The sequence below is a fragment of the Bos indicus x Bos taurus genome, chromosome 1, assembly GCF_003369695.1.
Source record: "Bos indicus x Bos taurus breed Angus x Brahman F1 hybrid chromosome 1, Bos_hybrid_MaternalHap_v2.0, whole genome shotgun sequence".
Classification (NCBI taxonomy): domain Eukaryota; kingdom Metazoa; phylum Chordata; class Mammalia; order Artiodactyla; family Bovidae; genus Bos; species Bos indicus x Bos taurus.
In genome coordinates, this window is record NC_040076.1 from 126,999,607 (window position 1) to 127,012,739 (window position 13,133).

The window sequence follows — 13,133 nt, forward strand, 5'->3', positions numbered from 1 at the left end:
AGTCAATCTCCAACATCCTTGGAAGCTGATATCCTGGCATGGTAACAGAAAAATTCTAACAGTTGAGCAATAATTCCTCACTAAGAGAAGGAACATGACCATTATCATGACTGTAAAAACAGAGTAATATGTTTGGTCTTAAATACCCAAATAAGTGCCTTAAATACCCAAATAAGAGCTCAATAAACATTTGTTGAATGAATAAATGGATTCAGAGCCAACCTTACTATTGTTTATAAATTGAAAGCATCAGTTTCCACAGAGGGATGGAAAAGTATGTTAAATTTGAAAAAACAAAAAAACTTGCATCGAGGGGCCAGAACTGTGATACATCAACTACCCTGGTCTCTTCTGGGTCCACTCCAACTGCTGCAGAAGTAGGCGGAGGAGACGGGGGCTACTGGCAGGCACTGTCCTCTTGACTCGGCCTCTCCGGAGTTAAGGTTTCAAGCTCCTGGAGGGCAAGCACTCTACCTTGAACTTCGTGGTCCTAGCTCTGTGCTCTGCATACCGAATGTGCATCATAAAAGTGGTCTGAGAGGCAAAGTCCTCCATGACCTGCCTGCATTTTCACCTTTCAATCCTTCACATTTATACTTTCTTACTTCGCAGAGGTAGTGTGAGGAGTGAGTAAGAACACAGCACTTAAAGCATTTAACATACTGCCTTGCACTCACACACAAAAGTGCTTGATCAATGGTAGTTGTTATCACCGTCATCTGGGGCTCTGTCTATGCCTCAAAGGTGGAGCTTAGTGTGCTGGGCTGTCAATACCTGTCGGTGCAAACAGCGTGCGTCCTGGGGGTGGACTCTTCATGTGTTTATCCTCAGCGCCTAGCACAGTGTTCCCCCTGTAGCAGGCCCAGAAGCTGACTGCACGGATGGCAATCGAGATGCAAGCTTCAGGCCTGCCCCAACTCAGCCCACTGGGTCTCCCTAAAGAGTCATTTAAACTCTCTGGGCTTTGGTGACGTCTGTGGGTCCTTCCGGCCTGAAGAAGCCAGAAGACAAGGCTCACAGAAGCTCTCACAACAGTCACTGGCAGAACTGGAACTAGAAGGCTTTCATCCCCCCTTCATCACCAGGCACCTCACACATCACGTCTCCTTAATAACAGCTTGCCTAAATGTCATTGTCACTTTGTAATCCCCAAACCTGGTGGATTGCTGGCCACAAAGCATAAGCTCCTTGGGAGCGGTTTAGTCCCTCGGAAAAAAACATTGCCTATTTCAAGTAGAGAACAAAAGACGTAAATTTGATTACCTCAGTTAGAACAGACCAGCTTTAAAAGAGTTAGCGTCTTGAGCTTTGGAAGAAATCACTTGGAAATCCTTGGTTCTGAGTCCTCCATTTCCTCCACATCTAGATCTAAAAAGAAGTAAAGCAAAAAAAATAATGTCTCATGACTAGGTGCCAAGACTGAACGTATCAGACACAAAAGTGACTTCCATCAGCATATGGACTGAACACCTACTGTCAGTCCAGCACTGGGCAAAGCAAATGACATAGGTGATTTCATACAGTCCTCAAAACATAGGAGACATCCCCCCATTTTACAGCTACATCAAAAGAGGCTCTGAAAGGTCACAGAATCTGTTCAAGGTCACAGAGCTACTCTATGTTAGACCTGGGACTTAAACACAGGTTCACCCCAGATTCCAAATCCTGGGTTATTAACCTGTAGATCAGCGTTTAAAAACTTTTTTGACAGTGACCCACCATTTTTTAAAATCATATTACATAAACTGAAAGTCCAAAGCCTGAAAACAACGCTTACTCTTGCACCCTGATATTTTCTATTTTATATTGCATTATATATTCTATATCTTCAAAAAAAAATCTGGTAGCAACCCACTATACTGATTTCACAATCCTCTAATGGGTCTCAATTCTTGCTAGAAAAACACTACCCTCAGAGATAGTACCTCACTAGAAGTTTCTCAGAAACCGCGGACCTAATCCTCCTATGCTTTTTAACCATGAGAACCTGACCGAGTCGTTGAGCTTCATAATTAGGAGAAAAGTTTCTAACCTTTAAAATATGTCTAAGGCACCAAAATACGTATCATCCATTATGGATCCTTAGAAGAGATATTTAATTTGGGCCAAAGTCCAGAATGGAATTAGTCACTTACCTATAGGAGAGGAGTTATAAAGTGGCACCGCAGACAGACTAAAACCTCAGGTGATTTATAATATATCCTGCAAAAAGTGGCTAACAGCGGGCGGTCATGTTGTACCAACAGTGGAGACCTAACTACTGCCGAAGTAGGAGGCTGAGATTGCAAAGCCCTGGGGGCAGGGCCCTGCCTTTGCACTTCCCATTCAATTCCAGGGGCTTTGGTGTTCAACCAAGGAAATCCTCAGGTTCCGGATGGGTCAGGACGGGGGTCCAAGTCGCGGTCCGAGGGAGGGGAGATGCGACTGTCAGCGCCGTTCCCGAGCCTGCTGGACCGGAGCCCGTCACGTCCCCCGCCCTTGGGTGCGCGTTGGTCCCCGGACCCCCGCCCTTCAGCATAGCCTTGCAGATGGGCCACAGCTGCGGCGCAACGTGCCCGACTCCGCGGCTGGACCCCGACTCCCAGGGCGCAGGCCCGGGCGTCCGGGCACCTGCGGGCGCCGGGTCCCCGCAACGCCTCGGCTCTCCGGAGTCCGCGGAGCTCCCAGCCCAGCGCGAGCGTCCCCCGGCCGGGTTTTGAGGCTCCTTCCCGGGAGAGCAGGGGTCGGGCCGGCCTCGCCTCGCCCGCCCGCCCGCACACGGCCCCTGCGCTGGCACTTACAGGGCTCGGCCGCTGCCCCGCGAGCGCGTTCCCCGGGGGTCCATGGCGCTTCCGGACCCGCGAGTCAGGCCGCGGCGTCTCGCAGCACCGCCCAGAAAATGGACGCCGGCGGCTCGGCTCGGCCGGCCCGGCCCGCCCCCGGCGCGGGGTTGGGGACGCCACCCGGCCGGGAAGAAGGCTCCTCGGCCTCAGCCGCGGGCTGGGCTCCGGGGCACCAACGAGCGAGCCCAGGCCCAGGCCTCGGGAGGACAGGGGCAGGGCCGGGACGTGGGGGGCGGGGGACACACCTCGGCCCCGCAAAACCCCAAACCCAACCTGGACGCGACGGGAAAGGTGGGGGGCCCACGACGGCCCCAGATGCCACCAAAGGGGCTGCGGCCTCAGCCTCTCTCCTCTCGGGCGATCCCAGAACCCGCCCCAAGGGCAACCACTTAGGGGTCTACGGCCACAAAACCTAGTCCGTACCAGAACCAGGCCTGGGTTTGCAGACGGGTCCCCAGGTTCCGCATCCAGATCCCAGACAGCATCCAACCCCTGCCCGTTTAAGAGAGGCAGGTTTCAGAGTAAGTCAACTGCAGTTTTCATTTAAATTCTCAGGAATCGAGTGTCACCTGCGCTTTCCCATGGCTGACAGGAGATATCTAGACAGATTTTCCCAACGTGCTGTGAAAACTAGATCGCGCAAAAGACCCAGGCCTCCTCCTGAAATCGCGCTGACTGCCTGCTATGCTAGACCTTTCGTCCAAAGATCCAGGGGACTGCTCATTGAAAAAGTATTTACTGAGGCCTGCCACAAACTCGCCTTATGGAGGAGCTAACAGCCTAGTTAGCTATATTGTAGAGGTTTTGTTTTCTTGTTTTCTACAAACCATCCACCTTCTCCGCATTTTGGTGGTATGAGTCTTATTTTTTATATTTTCTTTTGAAAAGATGCACTCCCAGGTTACAGTTTAAAAAGATAAGTCTGTTCTTTGCATGACTTAACATCCTGTTTTTAGTTTGGAATACAGCGCTCTGCATCCTAGTTCCTGATCACGTTTTAAGATTGTGAACATTCTTACAGAAAACAAACCTATGGTTACTAAAGGGCAAACGTGGGGGTGGGGGCGGCAGGGAAAAATCAGGAGCTTGGGATGAATATACACACATTACTGTAAGACAGATAAGCAACAAGGGACCTCCTGTATAGCACAGAGACTCTACTCAATATTCTGTGATAACTATAAGAGAAAAGAATTGGAAAAAGAATGAATATATGTATATGTATAACTAAATTGCATTGCTGTACCCCTGAAACTAACACAATATTGTAAATCAACTATACTCCAATAAAATTTTTTAAAAGTCCCAATGTAAAAGGAAAAAAAGATTGTGATGATTCTGAGGAATAAAGTAGAATCCAATATTATATACAAAGTTGGTAAAACATTTTAATAATCAAGGAGAAATGTACTGACTTAAAGTCAAATAAAAGCATCATGTAATTTAAAAATAAAGACAGGGTTTTGAAGGCCGATAGGTTGGGCAACATGCACACACATGTACACTAGCCATTCCTAACTTCCTCAAAGCCAAGCGTCCTTTATTCTTTCTCTGTGGGTCACGTTCAAAAAGAGCTATTCCACTAAATTGCATTTATTAACTAATGATTTATCTTCCCACTAAAAAAACAACAACCCTGGCATGTTTTTGTGTATGCCATTGCCCATCAGAACTTCAACCAAAACCTGAGTGAACCCATTGTTAATCATGGATTCCAAACTAAAGAAATCTCTGGTCTGATTGCAACTTTATGTGTTTCCATTGAGCCTTTGGGAAAACTGCTGCTGCTGCTGCTGCCAAGTTGCTTCAGTCGTGTCCGACTCTGTGCGACCCCAGAGACAGCAGCCCACCAGGCTCCCCCATCCCTGGGATTCTCCAGGCAAGAACACTGGAGTGGGTTGCCATTTCCTTCTCCATTTGGGAAAACTAGGCATGGGCATTAGGAACCTCAGGTTGGGAAGTGCCAGTATGAGGTATTGCTCTCCACGCTGCCCTGCTGCGACTGGAGGTGGGAGGGTGGCACAGCGAGGCAGTTTGGCCTTTGGATTCTGCCTGCTTGGGTTTAAAGCCTAGCTTTGTCATTTACGAGGCTACTCGCTGACTTTAGGCAAGCTACTTCACCTCCCTGAGCCTCAGCTTGCTCATCTGTAAAATGGGGCTGATTTTAATATTACACTTACCTCATAGGGCTTTTTGATAGTTAAATGGGATAATATGTGTGAAGCATCTGCATTATGCTTGTTGGTGCTGGAAGTCAAGTATTCAGAGTTCTAAGTTTCTACCACCAAGCGGTAAGAATCATAGTTCCCATGTGTAAAGCAACTTTTATGCCCTAGAAAATTTCCATGGGTAGGCTCCCAGGGTCACATGCTGAGTGACATAAAGGGATTTAAATACAGGTCTGACTGTACACTCCACTTTCTGTGCTGCTAACATGTTCCCCGTGGTACCTTGTCAACAGCTTGTTAAGGTTGAAATCAGCTCTGGCTTTCCTAAGAGGCTTAGCAAGTGAATGGCTCCTTACATCCACTTGCAAATTCACGAACAGTGGCATTTCTTTCTCATTAGGGCCAAATGTTTCTCCAGAAGTGAGTAGATTTCCCCCAAATTGTTATTAATAACTAAAATATCACAGCAACAGTTTTAAACACTGCAGCCTAAAACTTACATAATCATCCTGTCCTTCAAAATTTTCCACCCTTCCTCATAACCAGTTACATATTCTCTCTCTTAATCATTCTTCTGAGTATGGGGAACTATCTGGAAATTTCCAAGAATGTCCCAATTTGTTATAATATTCATTCTTTTCTATAAAGATTTATTCCTTTCAAAGCAACTAAGTATGATATATTTTCATATCTTTATAATACTTTTCATTTCAGTGTATTAGCAAATAAGAAAAAAATATCCTAAGACTTTTAAGTCTTAAATTTCTACTATTAGTAGTTCTTCACCATCTCCCCAGCATGGCTCCTGATCCTTTTCTAGTGGCCTTTTGTAGGAAGTTTTCCTTGTTTTCTACCTCATTTTGTTTAATCCCTGCATGATTTCTATTATGCTACAATTGCCTGTTTGAGCTTTCTGATTTAAGATACTTGGCCAATTTACTGTCCCCCTTCTTTCTCTTTTTTAAGGTTTCCATATTCTCATCATATATAAAAAGTCTAAAGCATGTCTCATAAACCCACTTGCTTCCTTTGTTTTCCACCATGGGTTAGGAATCTGTAAGTCATTCCGCCTCCCATTCTTCCTGTACTCTGTTAATTTATTGTTTTATTTCTCTCTTCCCCTCATCCTGGGCACTCACCAGGTTCTATCACTTGGCTTCCTCTTCTATAGCTGCTTCTCTCTTTCCCTTTAAGCATTTTAAGAAAGTCCCTATCCAAATCTTCTATAATCCCTGCCACATTTCTGAAAGGCCTCTTGTGATGTCATGTTGAGAAGTCTACCAAAGTCCTTGCAGAGGTAGGGTGTGGACAGGGGTGGCAGCTCCCCACCCCTGGGAGCCAGGCAGGAAGTAGTAGGAACTGGGGCCTAGAGGGTCATTCATGTCCCACCTAAGTGGGGAGTGGGGGTGTCACTCCCCAGCCCCAGACTCATTGTTGTCAGATGAGAATGCCAGATCTGCAGAGTTTTCCAATGGAGCCCAAATCAGGATTTTTATATAAAATATATAAAATGTTGACCCCATTAAAAAAAGAAAATGAATTTGTATATGATCAAGCCTTTAGCTGTAACTCTAATTTACAGAAAACCTCTGAGACGGAGGAACATGTAAAACAGCATGAAGGAATGCAATCTCAAATTTCTGACTGTGGGAAACTATGAGTCAGACAAATTGTTTCTTCAACAAAATTTTTATGATGATACCAAGGATGACAGGAAGAGAGGGAAGGAAACCTATTGGTTAAATAAAATTTAAGGAAATATTAATTGCAGTATGAACCTTATTTAGAATTGTACTTTGAGCACTTTTTTTTTTTTAAATGACCTAACTGGATAGATTTGAATGCTGACTGTAATATTAGCAAAGAATTATTGTTATTTGTTGACATGATAATGATACTGTGGTTATTTTTCTTTTTTACTAGTTGACATTTTTCATGTATTTTTTTAGTATTCCACATTTTAAAAACTTTTTATTTAGACCTGTTTCAAAGTCATGGAAGACTTATTAGAGCAGTACCAAAAAACCCTATGTATACCACACCTATATCTACCTTTTTATCTATTTTTTTCTTGATTCATTTGTAAGTTGCAAATATTATTATTTATTGTAATAATTATTTATAAATATATAATAATATTATATTATATAATATTATATATTATAAATATATAATAATTATTTATTGTAATAATTGTTGTAATAATATTGTAAGTTGCAAATAATATTATTATTGCAAATAATATTATTATTATTATTATTCTATACCTAAATACTTTAGCATTTATTTCCTTTAAAAAAGTCTTCTCTCTTAGTATCTTTATCTTTTAGAGACTCATACTGATAGATGGGGAAACAGTGGAAACAGTGTGAGACTTTATTTTTCTGGGCTCCAAAATCACTGCAGATGGTGATTGCAACCATGAAATTAAAAGACGCTTACTCCTTGGAAGGAAAGTTATGACCAACCTAGACAGTATATTAAGAAGCAGAGACATTACTTTGCCAACAAAGGTCCATCTAGTCAAGGCTATGGTTTTTCCAGTGGTCACGTATGGACGTGAGAGTTGGACTGTGAAGAAAGCTGAGCGCCGAAGAATTGATGCTTTTGAATTGTGGTGTTGGAGAAGACTCTTGAGGGTCCCTTGGACTGCAAGGAGGTCCAACCAGTCCATCCTAAAGGAGATCAGTCCTGGGTGTTCATTGGTAGGACTGATGCTGAAGCTGAAACTCCAATACTTTGGCCACCTCATGCGAAGAGTTGACTCACTGGAAAAGACCCTGATGCTAAGAAAGTAGAGGGCAGGGGGAGAAGGGGACAACAGAGGATGAGATGGCTGGATGGCATCACCGACTTGATGGACATGAGTTTGAGTAAACTCCGGGAGTTGGTGGTGGACAGGGAGGCCTGGCGTGCTACAATTCATGGGGTTGCAAAGAGTCGGACACGACTGAGCGAATGAACTGAACTGAACTGAACTAAAGTATTTAGAGATAAAGCGATGTGATCTGGAATTTGCTTTAAAATAATACAGATGAGGATTTACATGAAACAAGATTGGCTAGTTATTGAGAATTGTTGAAACAGCCATGACTATACAGGATTTCATTGAAGTAGTTTTTCCATATTGTACACATGTTTAAGATTTTCATAATAAAGTTTTAAAAGATTATGTTAATGAAAGACTTTAAAGTGATATGCCATGCTTACGGTATAGCAAGTAAATAAAAAGATACGAAATTGCCTATAAAAATATTATCTCAACTATTAGAAAAATTAATGGGCATAGATAAAGGGCTAAAAGAATGCATGTCAAGCTGGTAACATTCCAAATTATTTCAAAGTAAGTATATATTACTTTTATAATTAGAAGGAAAAAGAGTAATATAGTTCAAAAAACAGAAAACAAAGTTGGCAATGGATTCAATTAAAACTATTGTTAGAAGTCAAACAAAGCACATATGTAGGTTGGATTGACCAGTGGGCCCCCAGTTTGTAGCTTTTGACTTAGAAAATGAGTCCACAAAACTGTATCCTACAGGCCAATTTCACCTGCCAAGTGTTTTTGTATAACCTACAAGCTAAAGATGGTTTCAACATCTTTAAATGATTGAAAAAAAACAACAACAAAAGAAAAACAATATTTCATGACATGAAAAGTTACATGAAAATCAAATTTCATTGCGCATAAGTGAAATTTTATTGGGACACAGCCATAGCCGTTCATTTCTGTATCTATGACAGTACATACATTATATATAATTCATATTATATTTTAGTATATTTTAAATTTCATCAATAGTTTGTGAAAAATTGTTTTCTTTGTTGTTATATAAATATGCAGATAACATCCTCAGTTTTGCCTCCACTCACAGAGCTAAAATACTTACTATCTGGCCCTTTACAGAAAAAGGCTGCCAACCTCTGGTTTAAAAGCGGGCTTCCCATGTGACCTTAAAGCATCTTGATTTAGCAGAAAGAGCACTGGACTAGGAGTTAAGCGAGGCCACTTAACTCTCTGAGTGACCTAGAGAAGTCACAACTTCTCTGGGCCACAGTTCTCTCAATACGACCGAATAAAGTGAACCTACCATTCCCACAGCAACTGAAGTCTGGGGTTCATGTTCCCATAAGAGCTGAGCAAGAGGTACAGGATGATGGCAGCATTACGTGCTGATGTGCCAGCCATGGGCAGTGCTTCTGGAGACCATGGAACTCAAACAGTCAGAATCTCCACTGCGGGTGGCTTAATGGGCACTCAGAGCAGGGCGTGGATAGGCGGGTGAAGAGCAAGGGAAGAGGCTTTGTGAGCTTCAGAAGCTGAGCTGCATGCCTGCTGAGGGCAACATGACTTTGGGCAAAAGAGTTTCTAATATTTTCCATGCATCTAAGGCCATGGAATTCTCCAGGCAAGAATCCTGGAGTGGGCAGCCTTTCCCTTCTCCAGGGGATCTTCCTGACCCAAAGGTTCAAAGTTGAGTCTCCCACATTTCAGGCAGATTCTTTACCATCTGAGCCACCAGGAAAGCCACCTAAAAGGCATATTTTGGGTCTATCTCCGGGCTGAGCTTTGTGGAAAACGAAAAGAATTGGTGACAACACATGTAAAAATCTGCCCATTTAAAATTTAGTCCAGATCCAGTCAAGTGACAGTGGCAGGGCTAGGGGTGGTCCCAGCATGAAAATAGGAGCATGAAAATAGGAGCCTTGGGACAGAGACTTTCTAGATCCTGGGATAAATCACCCTTAGTGAGGCCAATCTGTAGGCTCTTTGTCACAGCCACGGTGGGACAGTGGAGCCCCAAGGCCAACATCATGACTGAAGCCAGACAGAACATGGGAGCACCCAGCCCATACAAGCCTGCACCTCAGGGGCTCTCCCAGCCTCTTTTTACTCCTTGCAACCCCTCCTACTCTTTCTCCTGTGCCCGGCAACCCCAGCTTCAGGGTGCGGCACAGCAGCCTGCCTCCTGACTGCCCGCTTTGTTCCCTCTTCCTGATTTCCTGCACCCCCCTCCCCACCTCCTTGCTGCCCTCTCCGTCCGCAGTCCTTCCATCTCTCCACTTTGCCCCACAGATGACCATCCCACTCGCTTTCACATCGTTTCCCCGATACCTTGCATTTTCTAATCTTTCAGAGTAACCCCTCTGTTTCCCTACTACGGGTCCCCTACTTCCCTTCCACAGCTCAAGAAACAAGAGAAAAGGGGGAAAAAAATTACAAGGGCACTGCCCTTCTGGGATTTAACCACATTCTCAGCTGGTGGCTTTTGTTTTCTTGTCTCACTGGCTTGTAAGGCCCTCGGGGCAGGGACACCACGTCATGCTCGGCGCTGGGGAAGATGGGCAGGACTGTGAGGCCTTAATTAGAGCAAGGCCTCAGACAGGGTAGAAGATTTCAGCAGGCAAAAAAAAAAAAAAAAGGAATTTCAAAATATCTATTTGGCAGCAATGACCACAGGGTAAGGAAGAGGTTTATTTAATCACATAAAGAAAATCATGAAAACTTCACAGCTTTTTATGAACACAGAAAAAAAATATTTATACTGGCATTTGAAAAACAAAATTGAACCAGAAAACAAACTTCCTCCGTAGGCCAAATATAGTGACTGTAGACACAAACGCTAGTCTCGAACCCTGAACTAGAACAGCTGCAGAAGCAAGAAAACCATTAAAGGAAAAGATGCAAAACGAATCACAAGATCAAAAGAGCTATTTTCTGGTCAATGAGATGTTTGGGCCATGGCAGTGTCATGCTGGGCTCACCTAACAAAGATAAGGGCTTTGGCAACTGGTCTTTGATTTACCTGCTTCCCACAGAAGCAGAACAGGGCTTCAAGGAGACCCCCCATGACCTGTCAGGGAAGGTAAAAAAAGCAGAAACATCTTGCCTGAATCACAAATTCAATTTTTTTGCATTCAAGGGCTTCTCAACTTAACATCTGCTCATGAATGCGAAAGAGTGGCAGCCCTTATGGAGGTCACCTGGCAAGGCAGGCAGACCAGCTTGGAGCAGGGCAGCCAGACATACGGTGGCTTATTAGGAGCCAAGACATTTCAGGAAGGTGACCGAGGATAAGACACAGAGTCCCGGGGAAGAACCATCCTTGCCATCGGTTGCAATGCCCCCAAAGTGAAGGCTGACCTCCAGGAAACAGTATAAAAGGCCACTAAGAGAATAGCATGCCATTCATTCATTTCTTTCTGAAACAGAGAGGGCGTACAAGTGTACCTGTCCATACAATGCCCTAGCTTTGTACACAAACCTGGACATGAGCTTCCTAGGGAGTTTTATGTCACATTTCCATTCTGTTTGGGGGGCAGTGGTCTCTGTCACATAGGAGATGCTCAACAAATATTTGAAGAAGTGAACTGACTTGGTGAAGCCCCCTCCCACTCACCCCTACCCCCACTGATGAACAATAGTCTACTCCAAAGGGCTAGAACATTCTTCAGTGCAGTGGAATGTTTCATGGCTGGTCAAATCCAAACAAAGTGGACTGAGTCAGGCCACTTCTAACTTCTGATAAGCAAAGCCCGATAAATTGTGAATCAATTATAGGAGGGGCTTTTGAAACATTCAGAAGACGTTGAAGGGCCTTGTTTCTAACTTGCAGAGCAAACCTATCCCTTTGTTCTTGGAGCTTCTTTAGCAGACGAACCTAAAAGGCACAAAAGATTTCTGGTTCTGAAGAATTTCCTTAGCATTATTTGTTCAAATAGAGAAAGATCAGTCCAAGCAGCAAAGTCTTTAGAAAGCCACCAACAAACAAGCAAAGAGTTCTGCAGAAACTGAAGCATTTGAGGCGTTAGAGGACAAAGGCAATTTACTGGCAAGATGGGACAGACCCTTCCACTTCTTGCCTTTGAAAAAAAAAAATTAAAGGAAGTGGCTCTCTCAGTGTTTTGCCATGAGTCAAAGTTCTGGAGTTCTTAAGAAAAACAAAGCAAGAGGCTTCCCAGAAATTTCCTCGCTCCAGGATTCCTTTCTTTTGCGGATTTCTTGGGTTAAACTGAACCTGTGCCTGAATTTCACCACCACCTAGGACTGCAATGTTCAGAGCGTCACTGCATCTTTGGAGCAGTGCTGGGGTGAGGCTGGGCCAAAGGCAATGCCTCTGATGGCACCAAGTTCTGGGAATTTGGGAGTCTGGGCCACTGTCTCACTGCAGGGGCAGCTTACCTAAGCCAGGCTCAACCCACGAAGTCTCAGACATGACTCTGATACAATGGCAGTAACTCATTAGAAAGGAAAGTTTGCGGTCTGAGTATGAACAACTCTCTGCCTGGTAATGCTCTCCATCAGATCTTCACCTGTCTGGATCCATCTCACCATCGAGGTTTTCACCTAAATACCACCTCCTACAATGCTTTGCCTGGCCAACCCTTCTCAAGTGGCTCTTCTCCTCCCAAAAAGATACCCTCACTTTTTAAAACTTTATCTTCTCTTTCTTACTTGCACTTGTCTTCTATAATTATTTGTTTACATATTTATTTTTGTGCCCCTGGCCCCCCACCCCTCCACCACACTAGGGGTGGGTCTATGAGAGGCAGGCCCAGATCTCTGTTGTTTGTTACTCTATTTCTAGCCTCCGGAATATGACCGGTAGGTAGTAGGTACTCAATATGTGTGTTGAATGTTTAATTACTAAAAAAGCTGTGAAGGATAGCATTTCCCATGGAAAGGAGCTGCTAGAATGAACCATATGGTACCAGGAACTCAAAGGCATCGTGTATCAAAAAGAAAAGTGCTAGATCATTTTCAAGATTCGTCTCCCCATATCAACCAGCCCTAAGATGTGGTCTGGGTACTCAGACCCTCTATGGGGGGAATCCATGGAAATCATTGACGTAGATCAACATCACTGTAGTAGCAAGAGATGCAATCTTGGTATTCTCACCGAGTTAAGGCTTGGGAAAAAAAATCCTATTCTCTAAAATAATAACAATAATAATAATAATATTAGATAATAATGATATATTATTTGATGATAATAATTATCAAATCTTATTATTATTATAAGATTTGAGAATTGTAGACTCCAAATCATTCAGGTAGAAACCCACAGGTTCATCCATTTCGTTTTGGTGGGAGCCAAGCAGTTGCTCACACATTCTTTCTGTCGCACCTGCCTTGGCCTGC

General features: G+C 43.8%; 1 protein-coding gene across 14 annotated transcripts in view; it reads right to left on the minus strand.

The window, feature by feature from the left end:
- Positions 1-13,133, minus strand: part of ZBTB38 (zinc finger and BTB domain containing 38) — a 79,620-nt gene that overhangs the window by 42,743 nt on the left and 23,744 nt on the right. For 10 of the 14 annotated variants that reach the window (XR_003511548.1, XR_003511546.1, XR_003511547.1 and 7 more), the window contains one exon: positions 1,264-1,368. The gene's annotated coding sequence lies outside the window, so the exon portion shown is untranslated. The other 4 variants (XM_027544678.1, XM_027544671.1, XM_027544707.1 and 1 more) reach the window with 4 other exon arrangements.